At 47.7% G+C, this 14,581-nt stretch overlaps 1 long non-coding RNA gene across 1 annotated transcript; it reads right to left on the bottom strand.

Moving 5' to 3' along the window:
* Nucleotides 1-6,416: 6,416 nt before the first annotated feature.
* On the bottom strand, nt 6,417-14,162 carry LOC133213782 (uncharacterized). The gene is made up of 3 exons (XR_009725889.1): nt 13,981-14,162; nt 6,742-7,073; nt 6,417-6,525 (listed from the first exon to the last, which is right to left on the bottom strand). It is a non-coding gene; the product is annotated as an uncharacterized LOC133213782 (long non-coding RNA).
* Nucleotides 14,163-14,581: the final 419 nt, after the last annotated feature.

The raw sequence follows: 14,581 nt of genomic DNA, 5'->3' as shown, positions 1-14,581 counted from the left end.
GATGCATTCAGCAGCTCACTGCATGCCTCCCATCAAGGAAGATGCTCCTCTTCTGCCCTAGATGTACCGCAGGAAAAGTCCTTGATTCAATCCAGGACTTCAGCAAAGTCTTGATCCTTCTTTCCAGACAATGCTGGGAACTTGTTGTTACCTTAAATGAATGAGCAGCTCCACAACCAGGACCTGCAAGCCAAAAATGCAAGCTAGAAAATCTCCAAGTAGCACTGCAACAACTCTTTTACAGTCATCCTTTTACAAGATAATTACAGACATAACTTACAGGGTAATAAAGAGGGATAACTTCTAATCTGCCTGCAATAGAACTAGTGCCAGTAACCTGTCTCAGGGTGGTGGAACCAGAAAAAGCCCTCCTTCCTTCACCGAGTTTTATGGAAGTAAGGCAGAAATCAAGAGTGAGCAACGATGGTGTTGGTCAGGTCACTTGTCACTTGGGCTGTGCAGCATGGTTCCATGGCCTTATTTTTACTAAACTCATTGCCCAAGAGCTAGATAAAATGAGAGAGGCTTTTCTTAAGGACACATGCAAGCAGATGCGTACAGCCTCCCGATGTCACTGCTCCCAAGCACTCCAATGTGGCATGCACAGGGAGCGACATGCTGGCAGCCCATTCATTTTCACTGACATTCTGGGTTAAGCAGCCGTAGAAATGACAATAACAGGAGGTGAAATGGGCTGTATTAAGCTTTTGCTCCCCCTGTGCCTGATGTCACCGTCTCACCCAGGGGTTCAGCATCCTCCAGGAACATCAGGCTGGAACATGTCACTAATGTAACGGCAGCAACGGGAGAAAGGCACCAAACACAAACCAACCACCTGGTTTCTTGTGCCTCATAAGTAAAATGCTTTGTAAATGCACCTCATATATAAAATAAATGCAATAGTGATTTCCTTTGGTTTCATCAACCGAGAAGCTGACACCAACGCAAGATGCTGCCAGAAGAGCTGGTCCCATCCTGCCGCTCAGGTTTTGGCTCTTGGATGGGCTCATTTCTGCTAGGAAAATGGGTGGTGCCATGAGAGGTAAAAAAGCCATTCTGGCTTTTTCCCTTCATCTCCCTCTCTTTTATTTCTTCCTTATCTCTCCCTATTGAGTTTCCCAATAGGGACATTTATTTTCCCTCTATCCTCTGTCTGGTTTTAAGCCACTTCATTTATTGTGAATTAACTGACTCACCTGAGCTGAGCAGGATCAGCAGACAGTGGAAATCGGTGTTTATGGGAGAAAAGACAGAGCAAATGCCAGGGAAACATGGGCAGGAGGTGCTTGAGAAAAGGCCAAGGTGTGAAGACAGAGGATAATAGAAAAAAGTTTGGTTTTTGGTTCTCCAAATCAGATCAGTAGCAACCAAATGCTTTACAGCCATTTCTCCTTTAAGCTGAATGGCCATGTCTCGGGTTTCTTTGTTCCCTGCATCCCCAGCTCCAGCAAGCAGGCAGGGGGAGACCCTTTCCCCATCATGCCCAAGCTCTTCTCCCCAGGACCCCCAGTAAGGCCGTTTCAGAGCAGGGGCTTGAGCCTAATTTCATAGAATCATAGAATAGTTAGGGTTGGAAAGGACCTTAAGATCATCAAGTTCCAACCCCCCTGCCATGGGCAGGGACACCTTGCTCTAAACCATATCACCCAAGGCCTCGTCCAACCTGGCCTTGAACACTGCCAGGGATGCAGCATTCACAGCCTCCCTGGGCAGCCTATTCCAGTGCCTCACCACCCTTACAGTAAAGAACTTATTCCTTATATCCAATCTAAACTTCCCCTTTTTAAGTTTTAACCCATTGCCCCTTGTCCTATCACTACAGTCCCTAATGAAGAGTCCCTCCCCAGCATCCCTATAGGCCCCTTCTCTTCTCCAGGCTGAACAGCCCCAACTTTCTTACCCTATCTTCATATGGGAGGTGCTCCAGTCCCCTGATAATCCTCGTGGCCTCCTCTGGACTTGTTCCAACAGATCCATGTCCTTTTTATGTTGAGGACACCAGAACTGCACACAATACTCCAAGTGAGGTCTCACAAGAGTAGAGGGGCAGGATCACCTCCTTTGACCTGCTGGTCACTCTCCTTTTGATCCAGCCCAGGATATGGTTGGCTTTCTGGGCTGCAAGCGCACACTGAAGCCGGCTCACGTTCATTTTCTCATCAACCAGCACCCCCAAGTCCTTCTCCGCAGGGCTGCTCTGAATCTCTTCTCTGCCCAGCCTGTAGCTGTGTCTGGGATTGCTCCGACCCAGGTGTAGGACCTTGCACTTGGCATGGTTAAACTTCATGAGGTTGGCATCAGCCCACCTCACAAGCGTGTCAAGGTCCCTCTGGATGGCATTCCTTCCCTCCAGCGTATCAACCGAACCACACAGCTTGGTGTCATCGGCAAACTTGCTGAGGGCGCACTCAATCCCACTGTCCATGTCAGCGATGAAGATGTTGAACAAGACCAGAACAATTTACGATATAAGGGGAGAGTTGGAATAGCCCGAGGGCTTGGCTCTGCCAGGAGAGTATCTTGGCTGCCTTGACAGGCCCTTGTGTGCACCTGAGACTAAGAAAATAGGGGTGAAAGTTGCAAAATTTAGTATATTTCCTAATTTCATAGGTTTGCCCTTCTTCTGAAATGGTCTACTCGCAGTTTTGTGGCCCCCAGTTCTTGCACTTAGTAAAGCACCCTTTAATATCCATGGGTATGTGTGTATATTTAAAAATACATAACTATATATTATATGTATGATATATTTTCTATGTTATATAAATATATATTTACATATTTATCTCTAATATAAACATGCATAGATAATCCAATTAATTACAGTTGTCTATTTGTACTATATACACATAATCTCAGGAGATGCATCTGGGTGTCCAGCAAAGCAAACATTTTACACACATGGATCCTCAAGGTTTTTTTTTTGTGTGTGTGTGTATATTTTTGTATAAACGTATATATTTATATTTATCATATAAATATGTATTACTGTGTATATATTACTATATATAATTCTATATAGTCCAATATATTTTGTATATTTTTGTATATTCTTTAAATATATGTATAATATAAATGTGTATATATAAATACATATTTAATATCTATACCTGTGATGTACATAGAATACATGTAATTATATATAGCAATGTATTAGTATATTAATATATGAATATATATTTAGGGTTTGGTTAGTTTGGGGTCTTTTACATCAGGTTTTTGGCAGGAAGGGGCAGTGAGTGGCTGTGAATCCACCTCCCGGCCCCCTTGGCTGAGGCGCATGGGGCACTCCCTGCCTGAGCTCCACCACCTCCTGCCTGTCCAGTGAGGCAAACACCTCCTGACAGATTCCCAGGGTGCCCTCGGACTCGTTTCCTGTGGCCAGCACCCATTCACAGTGTGAGAATACCGTATGTAAACCCATAAGCAAGAAGAGGCTCATCAGCAAGCACCATTGGTCCCACTCCAGTTGCTCCTTCAGACCGCCTCTGCTGGCTGGGGAGCAGAGAGTTAAAACACAAGCCTGGGAGGATGTGAAGCATTGTATTACAAATATAATAGCCCAAACAGTTCACAGCTTTAAAATCACATCATTATAAAACACACTTCTTGGGCTCCTGCAATACCCCAGGACTCCAACACAGGGTGCTGGGACCTGTGACTACATCCTTCCATAATCTTTCCCAAGTGGTTAAAAAGGCACAAAAAGCCATTATCTATGGCCAGCAGTGTAAGGCTTCTCCAGCAGGGAAGCAGGTGGAGCTGAGCAAGGGCTGTGTGAGCATGGTATGGATGGGGATACCATATGGATGGAGATACCCATATGGATGGGGATACCTGTGAGCAGGGCTGAGCATCTTGGGAAAACTGTTGAGGCGCTTTAGCTGATCATTGTGGGGGCTTTTCCTTTTCATTTTCTATTAAAAATAAAATAATGTTTTAAATTTAAGTTCTTCATCTTTCTCTCTCTCTTTCTCATACATGTTTAAAGCCAGGACACACAGCACACCTTTGTGGTAACAGATGAAAGCTACTGGATCAGAAACAAGCCTGGCTGCACCCAAAAATCTCCTGTTAGTATTGGCAGGGTCTTTCTGGAGGTTTTGGGCATTGACACTCAGGGCACTCTGGGACAGCATTTTTGTGAAGCAGCAAACCAGCACACAACACAGGCAGCAAGGGCAGGGTCTCCTGGTTTTGAAGGGATTTAGTGGCAATGGGAATGGCTGGAGCTGCTCAGGAGTCATAAGGTAATGGGGGTTATTTTGTCCACAAATAGACTGGAATAATTCAGCGTCTATTTTTACACCCTTCTTGCAGTAATTCAGCATCACCTTGTGCCTTATGGCACGTTGGCATGCAAACAGCATGCACGTAACTCCTGATGCAAAGCTTGTGAGGGAGCTTTGTTTGGAATAATGAAGCCCTTTCTGTCTGGAGATGTTGGTGTGGCAGAGGAGAAGGCAGGGTTTCTATATGTCCTGTCCCATGAGCTGCTTCTCCACACACTGGAAGACTTTCTTCTGACTTTTCATAGGAAACAAGGACAAGCCTGTATGGCAAATGACAGATGTGTCTGGTCCTCACCACCACCCATTCATCACCGCGTCACATTTGCCCCAGGTCTATTCCCACCACTGTAATTAAGGGCAAATCAGGTGTCAGCTCACCCCATTGGACACGGCCGTATTAATTCCTGGCATGGTGCTCTTCCTTTCAGGGCTGAAAGCCAAGCACTGGGGGGATGGGAGGAAAACAGCTTGTTACAGCCATGGCAGGGCGAGAGCCTTCCCTGTTTTTCCCTGTGTGCTCAAGGCTGGACCCAGGACCTAGCTCAGACAAGGTGGCTGTGGTTGTACATCTGTGTGCCCGCTTACAGATCCCAGGTGGAAAATGCCTCACAGGGGGTCCCACCAATGATCCCTAGCTTCCCCACTGAGGGTGTCTGGGGATGCTAACATCAAAACATCCTGCTTTGGGGTTGCAGGTGAAGCCACGAGGTGAGGAGGCTCTGTTGAAGAGGCACCAGGACTGGGCTGTTGGTATTTCCATGCTGGTGAGACAGATGCAACAGGGAAGCAAAACAGAGATGTCACAATCCCTTCAAGTATCAGGATGGGGAGGAGCAGAGGAGGCAGCAACCTCCTTGCCCTGAGTCCACACTTGATGGCTATAGCTTCTTCCTCCATCCCAGCAGACCCGCTCCAGGGGTGCAGGAGCAAGAAGCACAAACCTCAGCGCTCATCCAGGATGGGAAATTACAGAGCTGCGCTACCAACTGGCTTCCCACCAAATGTCCCATCCAGAGAGGTGACCTTTTTTTTAACAAATCAGCACATTTTTAGTATTTATAATTTTTTTGCATGGTTACCCAAACACCAAGTTTCTGAAGGAAAATGAAGCCATGTTCACAAGCCCATGTGCAGCAGCATGATGGCGTTTGTCCCATTGAGGGAATGGTGCTCTTCAGCCAACTCCTAGTCCTGCAATGCTGCAAAACCAACCAGAGGACCAACCCCAGTGTGTCCAAGCAGCCCTTTTTCCCCTGAAATGCATAAAATAAGTCAATTTGCATTTTATTTCTTTATTTCTTGGCTGTGCCAAGCAGTACCTTACTGACAGATCACTCCTTCCCTGGCATGTGCACGATTATATACACCACTACTGGGGTAAAGAACCGAGTATCACCCATTCTCAAGCATATAACAAATTCTGCAGGCCCCCTGATCTTTTCTGGGCCCCTGTGATTTGACTAGAGGAAGCATATCCCATGATGGTAGTGCTGTCAAGCACCCAGGGAATGGAGCAGCACAAAGGGCCAGTGGTGAGCTCTGGGTTTCCAGCCGTGCTATGTCCTCAGGTGCTGCCTTGGGACCCACTGGTTTGCTTTCTATATAGTGGGCTGCAGGCCGGAGCAACAGCATTGGGAAGATCCAACATGACCGAAGCTGCTGCATCCCAAAACTTAATTGGCAATGTGAGGCTTCCCAACAGCCCAATGCCTCTCCACAGCTGCTTCTCACAGACACAACACGTGGTGCAAATACCACCTTCGTGAGGTCACACTGCAGTAATTTCATGGAGGAGGAATGAGGCATCCCCATGGAAATTTGGCAGGCTTGTGCTGGAGCAAGAGCCAGGATGGCCTCAAACCTGGAGCCACGGTTCCGTGAGGATGTCCTGACCCTGGGAGAAATCTGCACAAGAGCATATAGTCCCTTTGAGCCCTCAATGTCGGTTCAGGTGCTTATGTTTAAGGAGATGTAGGAGGAAGGCAAGAAACGCCAGCTGCTAACCCATCTCAAGTAATGGGATTGTTATTGTTGACATTGCTTTTGTTTTGGTTTAATTTCAGGTCTTCTCGTTTTGGGCACATTCTCTGAAGATTAAGTCTGTAATAGAAATAACGTACTTATTGATGCAAACGATCATGTTTCTCATCTCTGTCATGTCTCTCATTTCTAGCTAAGTCATCCACTGCCAGGCAAGCTCCTTGGAGCCCCTGGGTCATGCTCACAAGGATTTTTGCTGTAGGACAGTGACTCCCTACAAACCCTGCTGTGCTCTTCTACCGCTTCCCCAGTGGAAATGAGTGGATTTCGTCCTTCGAGTTCTTGCCTGCTCCACACTGGACTCCCCTGCTCTGTCTGTGCTGAAACAATTCTTTTTCACAGACTCTTCCTTAAATGAGTGCTTAGTAAATCCTTTTAATTAAGGCCATGTTTGCTTCCCTTCCTTAGTTACAGAGGGACAAAAGACTGGAGCCCCTGCTTAAATGTTTTCTAAACAGTACTAAATAGTCATGGAGAAGACAGAAGAAATGTCAGAAAACCATTTCTTTCCAGTGCCCACACCACCACATATTGTTACCATGTCATTTTGGTGGCAAAGCCAGAGTCTGAGTTGTATTTCGATGACATATCAGAGCTGCTCAGGCTTTGCTGGTGCCAGCACAAATCATCTTGGAACACCATCAGCCACCATCCTTTCCACCCAAGCTTGCGGTCAAGGGGGTTGAAATTTGCCCACAGTATTGTTCTTTAAATGTTGGATGATAACTCTGTTGGACAATAAATCTGTTGATGATAAATCATGATTACTGTGGTTTAGCTGTTTCCAGGGGAGATGGTGACCAAAACACAGCCCATTCCTTCAACCCTGGAGGCAATCATGGCCTGTCCTGGGGGGCAGGTGGTGGCTGTAGGACACAGCACCAGCAGAGAAAGGGCTGCAGGGGGGCCAGCAAGCAAACTCAAACTATAGAGGGAGTCTCTTCTTTCAAGCAAAGCCTATAGGTCTCCATCAAAAATCATAGAATCATGAAGTCATAGGACAGAATAATTTAGGGGCATATAGGGATGCTGGGGAGGGACTCTTCATTAGGGACTGTAGTGATAGGACAAGGGGTAACGGGTTCAAACTTAAACAGGGGAAGTTTAGATTGGATATAAGGAAGAAGTTCTTTACTGTTAGGGTGGTGAGGCACTGGAATGGGTTGCCCAGGGAAGTTGTGAATGCTCCATCCCTGGTGGTGTTCAAGGCCAGGTTGGACAGAGCCTTGGGTGAGATGGTTTAGTGTGAGGTGTCCCTGCCCATGGCAGGGGGGTTGGAACTTGATGATCTTAAGGTCCTTTCCAACCCTAACTATTCTATGATTCTATGGAGGATGAAACATCACAGATATAAAGCCAGAACTTTTTGTCCTGGGTACATTTTCATGGCGGGGGTTCCTAAAATCTTCAATCCTGATCAAGTTGTTGCTGGGGTTGGCACACAACAAGCCCAGCTTCCTTGCTCCAAAAAGCCCCTTGTAGAGGGAAGCACAATGAGTGATTCCTAAGTGTCATCGTGCAGCGCCTCAGAAATACAGGGCAGGGGACAAAGCAGGTCTCTGAATGAGTGACTCCTGGATAAAATGGGGCTAGTTAAGAGTGTGAATGAACAACCTCTGCCGGGCATTAGAGAGGCCAGGCAGCCTGAAGGACAGGATTTCAAGCTGCCTTGGGCTATGCTTATTACTGGGAGCATATAATGGGATGTGCTCCAGCTGTTGCCTCATCAACAGCTGCTGGAAGCCAACAGCATTTCCTATTCTGCAATTGGGGTTTGATCATACAAAGCCAGGCTTCCCTCCTCAACCACATCTGATCTCTCCAAGAGCACTTCCCAGGTTTTTTTTTCCCTAGTTTCCCTAAGGTACAGGGTGAAACACGAGCAAGTTTAATCTTCTACTACATGACTTCACCAGAGAAGTCCAGTAACAGCCAGAAGTGTTTTACAAGCTTATCAAGGGCAATAAATGTTCTCTGTTCAAGTATGAGGCTTTTACAGGAGTTTGACTATACCAGTGGAAGACCAGCTCTACAACACAGGCAGTTTCTCTCTCCTAAGCCTCCCGGGTTTATCTGTAACTATGGGAAATGACCTTATGTGCCACTAAGAACAGGCTGTGGAGAGACTGCAATGGGACCGCTGCATCACAGGGTAGCAAGGAACAGACAGTAGCAAGGGGCTGCCACTGAATGCAAATTGCACAGAGGAGCCAAATCCTGCAGCTTTCAGTTAAAAAAGCTTGGAAACCAATTCGTTAGGAAGGGCAAACCACAGGGCTTGTGGGGCTGCCAGCTGGAAGCCTCAAATAAGGAAAGCAACAAGTTGATTTACTGTGATGGTGAATGCTCTGAGCCACATCTCTGTGTTAACAGTGAAGGAACAGTGCTGTTGTCTTTGTCAGTGGCATAGATTTGACTGGTGCTGGGCCAGGCAGTAGCTGAAAGTGCTCTATATGGACTCTATGCATGTATGACCAAGCTAGCCTGACCTTTGGCATCTCTCGCATTGCCACACTGGGCTCTAAGGCAGGCCTTGTCATTCTGACTGTTTGAGAAGTTTGGGACTGAAAACAAGAATTAGAAAATAAAACAATTTAAGGGGAAATAGGCAGAAAAAAAAAATCAAGACCAGAAGGGCACATGGCCATGCAAGACATCTAACTGTCAGGTCCTGCTTCCTCAGGGGATGTGCTGGTTTTGCTTGATGCTATTCCCTCTGGACCTGGATCTCCAGCCATTGCTCCACAACCCTCCAGCTCCTCGGCTGGTGGCACCTCTGCCCAGCCCAGTGCAGGTGCCAGCTTGTCCTTGCCCTCTGTCCCAATGGCACTGCAAAGGTTGTTCTGCTCCAGCAGCTCCATGGCATGGCCAAACCCTGCCTCCGGCTGCAGAGCCACCACCTTGCCTGGTCACGGCCACTGGCTCCCTGCTCCAGGTGGATTGTCCTTTGCCAGCTCCAACCATATGGAACGCAGTGGGGTGCTCTGGTCCCCCCAGATGCAAGGATCCGCATGTCAGAGCTCATCACCTGAGGGAGAGTGGTCCCAGAAGCTGGATGGGCAAAGCAAGAGCCTCTTAAAGCAGCCTGCAGGGCTTCTGGAGCACTATCCCATGCTCCAGTTTGGCTGGGGTCCCTCTTTTAGGGTTCTCCTGACACTTTATTGGCAGTGTTCAAGGCCAGTGGGATGGACAGGGGCTTGGAGCAACCTGGTCTAATGGAAGGGGTCCCTGCCTGTGGCAGGGGAGTTGGAACTGGATGATCTTTAAGGTCCCTTCCAACCCAAACCATTCTGTGATTTTATGATTCTATGATTCACCCATGAGGACTGCCATTATTACAGCAAGCGTATTATTTATGAGAAGTGAGAGCATGCAGCACCTACAAGCAGCTTGTAACCCTGTGCAGTCCCACGTGGATGTTCTACATGGTGCTGCATGACCAACATTGCCATGTCCGCACTGCAAGGCTGAGCACAGCAATGTCTTTGATGCAACAAACCGCTTTTTACCTGCTTATCATAGGGCTCAGCAGCAGAGGACCTTGCAATGGGCATTAAAATGCTACATACCCAAGCGACCAACACCACAGGGACTGTGCTGTACTTTATCAGCTTCTAGGGTCTCTCCCAATATCATCATCCCTATGTGTTGGTTGCAGCCCTGTGGGACAGCAGATTTCACCCAAGTGGCTGGGAGGTGGGGACACAAAGCATCACACGGCCGGGAACACCACAGCTTGTCAGGAAATAAGCACAGGACCTGTTTTCCTGGAGACAGGAGTTTGATGAGATCAGCTCATGAATTCAGCTGAAGGCACGGGGTAACTTTCACCTTTTGTAGATGCCCAGAAGATCGGAAGCTCCTCTAAACTTTAATGAGATACTTCTGTAAAACCATGAGTAGAAGCCGTTGAAAAGCAAATTACAGCCATTTATGGGACTCCAGAAACTCCAGTAGTTATTCACTCGAGAGCTGGCACAGCAGCCTTCCCTTCATGGCATTGTCAAGAACTTCTTCCTTTCTTTTGTCAGGTTTTAATTCAATTTGCCCAGGATGGGCATAATTTCCTTCCCACTTCTCCAAGGACCAGCCTGGAGCTGGATTCAGCTGGGCAGGGAGCCTGGATCACCAACTGGGTACTGATTATGGGAAAACCACGATCCTCAGCAAACCAAGGTCTCACCTGAAGCATCCCAAAGGGGGATGTAACAGGTGGCATCCAGAGATCATGGGCTCTTGGCAACTGGATCTTTTAAAGCTAATTTAGAGAGACTCCTGATCTGGTCAGAGGAGAGGCAGATGTGGCTTTTGGACAAATCAAATGGGTTTACAGTGCCGCTAATGAAACCTGGGGAGAGGGTGAATCTCTTCGCTGCTTGGCTCTCCTATAAAATAGTTTTTAGAAGGCACACCACCTCTCAGCCTTTCCCCAGGTAAGAGAGGAAATCTGGCATGTCACCTTCAGGCTTTGTCTACAGGGCTGAGTCAATACTGCAGCTAATTAGAGACTTCAAGCTGATTATGAGGACTGCAATAAGTGGAGTTAGAAAATCTCTAGGCCTGATAGTCCTTAATACAAAAGCCACTCTACGCTGTCTCCTGGCCTTAAAATACCCCCGGATGATGTAAAGTGCTCTTAGAGCAAATGGGATGAGTCTGTCTGCATTTGGAGAGAGCAGCACACATCACAGACCACCAGCATCCGAGGCTGATGGGACTCTCAAAGGCCCCATCTCCCCCCAGGTGAGATGAAAGCATCTTTCTGGTCACAGAGAGTCAGGTCTTTCACAACAGATACAAATTAAAAACATATATTCAGGCAACTACCTAAAGAGCTGACTGGTATTGATCCAATAAAAGCAGAATAAAAACTTGCCAAGTCCATTTGTGGGTACCTCTAGGGGTAGCATAAGACTTTAACAAGTCAGTAAAACTCCTCTCTGGGTCGATTCTGCCAGGACTTCCATGGCTGGATGCTCCCTAAACTTTATGTGCATTTTAAACTCTTTATAAGCCTGAAGAGCTCAACTTTTCTGTATTAATGATACAGAAAAAGCAAAAGAGCTACCTTTGTTGTTTCAAAATAACTCAAAGCCATAGATATCAGCCCATTCTCTATAGAACAACTTTTGAACCAATAGCACCAGCGATGCACAATGTTCTTGTAGCCTGGAGGTGACCATTTGGGAAAAAGGCACTTGCATGAAAGAGGAATCAAACCTTCCCCAACCCAGAGAGGACTCTGCCAGCCCAGCAGCCTGACAGCTGCTCCATATCCATCCATAGGGTCCTCCCAGAAGCTGCCAGTGATGCATCCCAGGGTGTAAGACCACGCACAGGGCAGTAACCTTTAGATAGAAAGGAAGTTGCAAGGGGAAGCCTTATCTCTGACCTAAGCACAGCTCCAAAAATATGACAATAGTCATGAGACCCACGATCCTGGTCACCCGGTGTAAGGTTACTGCCTCGGTGACATTTGGATTACAACATCATCCATCACGGCTTCGAGTCAGCAGATATGTGCAGACAGTGGGTTAGGTTTCCCCATGAGTAAAATAATGCAGGAAAGGCTGGTGAGTATGGTCCATCAGACCCAGCAGCTCCCCGAGCCTGTGGGGCAGGGGGAGAGGGAGGTAGCTCATAGAATCATAGAATAGTTAGGGTTGGAAAGGACCTTAAGATCATCAAGTTCCAACCCCCCTGCCATGGGCAGGGACACCTCGCTCTAAACCATATTACCCAAGGCCTCATCCAACCTGGCCTTAACACCACCAGGGATGGAGCATTCGCAACTTCCCTGGGCAACCCATTCCAGTGCCTCACCACCCTTACAGGAAAGAACTTCCTCCTTATATCCAATCTAAACTTCCCCTGTTTAAGTTTTAACCCGTTACCCCTTGTCCTGTCACTACAGTCCCTAATGAAGAGTCCCTCCCCAGCATCCCTATAGGCCCCCTTCAGATACTGGAAGGCTGCTATGAGGTCTTCACGCAGCCTTCTCTTCTCCAGGCTGAAGAGCCCCAACTTTCTCAGCCTGTCTTCATGGGTCTGAAGTCACCGGAGCAACACCTCTATTCACTGTAGACTCTGCAAGGTCCTGGGTACCGGCACTGGGGAGTTTAGGCAAAGAAGCCAAACTACTACAGGTTCACTCCTACTCACTTCCCAGGGCAGATCAGCCCTCTCATGTGCAGAGGCAGTGCTGCTGCTCAAACGTAATCTCTGATATGTGAAAGAACACGAAAATCCAGCCAAACCAGTATGCCCAGCTGGCGGTATCGGTATCGGGGAGAGCAGCTCGACCCGGGCTGGTGGAAACTGCGACTCCATCTCCTTCAGCCCAGGAATCCTGCCCTGCCCTAGCAGCAGTGCTTCGGGCAATGGGGAGTGCAGAAAACCTCTGTGGTCACCTTTGATCATCAGCAGAGTAGAGATGTTAGGAAGGACCTTTCTCCTGCAATGGGATGTTTTGCTGTGGGATAACCCAGTGGCAGCCCCACACCTAGTGTGTTAGAGGAGGGGGTGGGATCAGCATGGATTGCTCCATCAATGGAGTTAGAGTTTGGGTTGCTGCCATGGCTCTTTGAGGAGAAATTAGGGTTAAGTAGCATGAAGAACTGAGAAGCAGCCTCTTTTTGCATGAGGAAAAGATGCTTGTGTATAAATAAATACGCATATGTATGCATACAAGTATTTTCTGATATAAAGAAAAACACGTTTGCATGGCTTGCAATCTCATATTAAAACAAGCAAAAAGATGTAAGGATTTCTTCATGTTCTGAAACCTTCCTGCTGTCCTTACCTGTCTAAATGTCTGATCTGGAGGAGGTGCTGTGCCGGGATACAGGGAGGCACAGTGGGACAAAGGACTGGCACAGCTGGAGCTTGAAACACTTTTGGATCACATCCTGATCATGGCTGATATAAAAGAAGCACATGAACAGACCTTCCTGCCATCATTTCAGTGACATGCCGCTTCCTACTTTCTCTGTTCTGTCACTTTTCCTTCTAGGACTTCTCTCTGCAGACATTTCCCACTCTTAACCTGCTTTTCCCCCAGCCACTGTCTTCTGCCGTGATATTTTTTCCTTCTCTTTCCTTCTCTGTTTCCCCCAGGCAGCTCCATCCTTTTCAGCTGCAGTGACTCTTTCCTCTCTGTTTCCTCTGGACCATAAAGAGGAGAGTCCTGAACCCATCACTTGTCCCTGCTGCAAGAGGAGCACTCAGGAGCATGAGCAGGGCGCACTTCCAGACGTGCTGTAGCTTGCTGTGAAGTCTGTCCCTGGCAAGCTGGACCCCAGCTCAGGAGATCTGCTCCTCTGTGAGCAGCAGCGTGCTTGGGTTTCGACGCCAGCCCTATTGCATCAGTGTGTGGGCTGTGGTCTCCGTGCTTGCCACAGGTACAGTCCTCTGGGATGCACAGTGGTTTGGGGAAGAGCAGAAAAGCCTCCCCCGTTGTACTTGTGCTGATGGATTACACCGCACAGAGGACAGAAGCTACACCAGTCTCTGCGGTGTGCAAGAGACTGCTGGTGCAAGGTCAGATAAATACCAGAGCTGCAAAGTTCCCATCCAAATTGAGATCCATGCTTTTCCCACACGTGGGGTGCTCAGAGCATGATCTGGGGTTTCTCCCAAAATAAGGACCTACCTGCTTGTTTCTGATCCAGCTGTTCCAGAGCTCGGGAAGTCTTAAATGGTTTGGAGCCTCTGCACCAAACCAGAACCAGAGACAGCTAGCAGTGTGTGGGGTAGCAACCAGAAAACATGCAAACAGTGTTTAAGCTGTCAGGGCTGTATCTGCCACTGTTGTAAATCCTGCAGTTCTGCTATGGTTTTGCCAGCAGCACAGGGTGTGGATCACCCATGATTTCATCACAGAGCATTCCTAGTCCATGGCTTGGCTGGTGACCTGGGCAGCTTGGATGTGGTTGAGGGTAAGAGAGTTTAAGAGTGTGGGTACAACCTGCTCTTTGCCAACTGGCCCCTTATACCAAAAAACCCCTCAAATGCATGTTCCCAGCTTGGACAGAGTGACTGTGAAGCTGTGCCTAACAAAAGCCTTAAGAAAAAGAGCCAGAAATATTCCAGCAGCTTCACGTTTCCCAAGGGGACGAGATGTAGGCTGCCAGATCCCACACCAACAAAACGTGTTTGCAGGAAGAAACTCAGATTTATTGCAGATAGAATCTGGGTCCAGAATCCATCAGCCAAGTCTGGACCCAAAATACCAGGACTAAAAGGTCCAAAAC

The sequence above is a fragment of the Neopsephotus bourkii genome, unplaced genomic scaffold (genome assembly GCF_033783945.1).
Source record: "Neopsephotus bourkii isolate Nb327-2 ecotype Australia unplaced genomic scaffold, CSIRO-AGI_Nbou_v1 NB_845, whole genome shotgun sequence".
NCBI lineage: Eukaryota > Metazoa > Chordata > Aves > Psittaciformes > Psittacidae > Neopsephotus > Neopsephotus bourkii.
The sequence above is the reverse complement of the archived record's forward strand: the minus strand, read 5'-3'. Positions and strand labels throughout refer to the sequence as shown.